Here is a 3,669-nt window from a genome sequence, read left to right as displayed (position 1 = left end):
TAATTAAACAAAAGTGTCTCTAATTAATTAAAGATTATTTAATTAAATAGAAAAAGTAATTATGAGAGCATATTTCATTTTATTAAATTAAATATCTCAACAAAATCTCTCTTCAGTTCAAAAAAGGGGAATTTCCAGTTCACTATTGATCAAAAATGAGTTAACACAGTTAACTCCTTTTTCTACTCAAATTAAAACAGTTAACTCCTTATTTATCTCAAATTAAGTATGTTAACTCCCTTTAACTTGAGAATCTCCCTTTATGACTGAAACTCATCTTCAATCCTGACCGTTGATCTGAATCGATCTCAACCGTTGATGGATTCCAGGAAACTCTATTTAAGAGACCCTCATCTCTTCATTTGAGAGAGGATGAATTGATTTGCTATCGAATTGTTGTTGAAATTCATGCTCATATTTACTTCCATTTCTTGCACACATTCTCATTTTTAGTTTAATGTCATTTTAGTTTAATCATGCATATGCTTAATCTAGTTTGCTTCATTTGTTCTTAGATTACATTACATCTTTCATTTTCTTAGATTAATCTGTATACTTATTCTTAGCTTAATTCCATTGTCAAATCCTTCGTTCTTAGAGGGTCTGGTTGCCTACACCTCAATTCTGAGGATATTAACAGGCAAAATCCCTTTAGATAGAAGGCAACAGGTCGCTTTGCAGGGCAAATTTCGGATGTACAATTCAATGTTCATTCTGCGATGAATCCGCAAATAAGGACTGTGTTGAAGTGTGTGTGTTAGTATAGGCCGCATTTTCACGCATACAGTAGGGAGTAGTTTTAGTTGTTGGTAATCCACTGGTAGTTGACCAGTTTGACTATTTAAGGGCCACCTCCCTAGTTTTGGCTGCTTTTAATTCAAAAACATTTTATATGTATTTGCCTTCATGTATTAAAAATATTGATACTCAATAATCATGAACTCTTCTCCCAACACTCATTATATAACATAACGCAATATACATGTCATATTTTCATGTCTTCTTTGGAATATAGCTAGGTAGGTCATCTTCATGTTGCTCCCACAAACATCAATCCAATATTTTAGTAGTTGTCTTCCATTTCATTTTCCTTCTACATATTAGAGTTGTGAGGTTGAGATTCTAGCTCCATGAGAGCTCCTGTATATTTACACTAGATAATAGTTTTCTTGTTATATTAAGAATTTAATTATAAATTGAAATATCTCCATTTTACTTGAAAGAAATTACTTCAAAATAATTTTTAAACTTTTACATTATTCTAATTTAAATTCATTAAAATCTTAAATTAAAACTTCCCATTTATTAATTCTTGTAGAAAATTTGTAATTTTATTATTTTAATTTAAATTCATTCAAATCTTAAATTAAAACTTCCCATTTATTAATTCTTGTAGAAAATTTGTAATTTTATTTTTCTTAATTATACTTTGTTTATAGTTTACTACATTTTCTATATTTTAGAAATAACTTTAACCTTTATGTTTCTATTTCATATTTAGATTTTATATTTTTAATTTTATATAAAAATTTGTATTTGAAATTTGAAATTTGAAATTTGAAATTTGAAATTTGAAATTTTGTTGACTAAAAATTGGAAGTTAATTTTTAATAAATATTATTATGTTTTATTTGATTTCAAAATTGGACATGTACATTGTATATACAATATAAGATTTTTTATTTTTTATTTGTATTGTGTCTAATATTGTAAATCTAAATAATTGTCTTTTTATAATGCAATTTTATATTTCAAATGAAAAAATAAAGAAATAAGAAATAAATATATTAGAATATTTATTTTTAAAATTATAATAGTATTTATATTTATATGATAAATTAATAACAAGTATTAATTTTAAAATATTAAATATAATAATTAAACTAATATTATTATATCTATTAAAAAACAATGCATATTATTAAAACATAAATTAAAAGTATTATAATCAAAATGGTTAACATACCTAAATCATAAACATGATAATATTTTTTTAACATCTCCATCATTTGGATGCAACATGACTCCATCATGATAAATGTCAATAATGGTGGACAAATTGAAAAAACAATAACTTCCATGATATTAATGAAGTCTAGTAATCCACTGAACTCCTTGCTTGATCTAGCTACAAGAAGCATTCGACACAACACTTAAATTGTAGAACTTGATTAAAGATAAACCGTTAAAAGCCTCCCTTCCTCGACCTTGAAATCCAAGACCCAATCCTTAAATAGTATGTTTCTTCAAAGCACAAGCTGAGTTTCTTTTCTCATAAACAACATAATTAGATATAGAGAAATAAAAGGGTTTTAATTTACTATAAGAGACCATAGAAGTGTCATTAATCAACATGCTTTAATTTCTCCAAATTGTTCCTTTTATTGTAGATTTGCATTAGAATGATAGCCATCCTCTATAATTTTGTTTCCTCAAAAGTTCCTTCATGTTACTTACCTACAAGTTGTCCTCATATTGGCTACGAATATCTTTTTATGCAACAAAGTATTTGACAAAGTGATGTTCCATTTCCACCACTCCTTTGTTACAAATAGTACAAATTCTTTTCTCCCACCCTTTTTCAAGAACCTTCCATCTTACCAATTTCACATAGAAAATAATGAGATATGGTTCTAGTTAAGCAATTAATTTTTTTTTTTAATTATTAATTGCAATCATGAATTTCTCTAACACCCAATTCTTTATCTCTATTGGTGTTCATTTGTTCATTTGTTCAACCGCTTAAAATGAATGTTCATTTGTTCAACCGCTTGATATTTTATTTTATCCACATTCTTTTTCTACATACTAGCTCCTCATCAACCACCAATTTAGACCAGCTATGCTTACCCTATTATTATTTTTTTTATAATAGCTTAACAGTCAAATAATTGTTGAGACCTCAACTGAAAACATTCTTATCTCGGTCAAAGATCTTGTAAGGAACTGTTGACTTGACCTTTAGTTTAATAATAATAAATATATTTTTTAATTCTTTCTACTTACCACAATTTACAATTTCAGAGGCTCCTCCTCCAAACCTCACATCCATAAACATAACCACCAAAAAATGAAAGGTCTTCCTAGACTTCCAATCCCACAACTTCACTTCCCTGCATGTGAGGCATTCTATCTTATATTATATTTTATCTGCATATCTCCCCTTGGACTGCAGTTAGCAATTAACAATTAGATCTGCAAGCAAGGCCCAAGTTCAATTTCCAACTTAACACCAGGATGTCTAGATAGGCCTATTTTGTGGACGTTCCCCGCTTCGTATACATTTCATAAAGACATTTATGATTCGGCAAATGGCTGAAGATTCTACATTTATTGGGATAACCCTGCTCCAAAGCTGTAACTGTGTAAGCCGTCTTAACCTACAGTTAACGAGTGGAGTATTTCCACTGGACATTAACCAGTGAGAATGGTGAAGTGCAAACGAAATAAAGGTGATCAATGTTACGACATTTCGTTCTCTCGTGGTATATGCAATAGAAACTGACTAATATATTTATTGGCTAATTTCGGTTAGTTGCTTTCCCATTCAGCAGCTATGGCCTCATCTCCTCACCCACGTAACTTTAAACACAACTGAAATGAAATTGCTTACATCAATGCATTAGGTAAATGGGACAAAAAGTGGTTCCATGCATAAGTTTACAGAAA

The sequence above is a fragment of the Cupressus sempervirens genome, chromosome 10, assembly GCF_028749045.1.
Source record: "Cupressus sempervirens isolate cs-2001-9-10 chromosome 10, ASM2874904v1, whole genome shotgun sequence".
Classification (NCBI taxonomy): Eukaryota; Viridiplantae; Streptophyta; class Pinopsida; order Cupressales; family Cupressaceae; genus Cupressus; species Cupressus sempervirens.
This window is presented reverse-complemented; position numbering follows the sequence as displayed.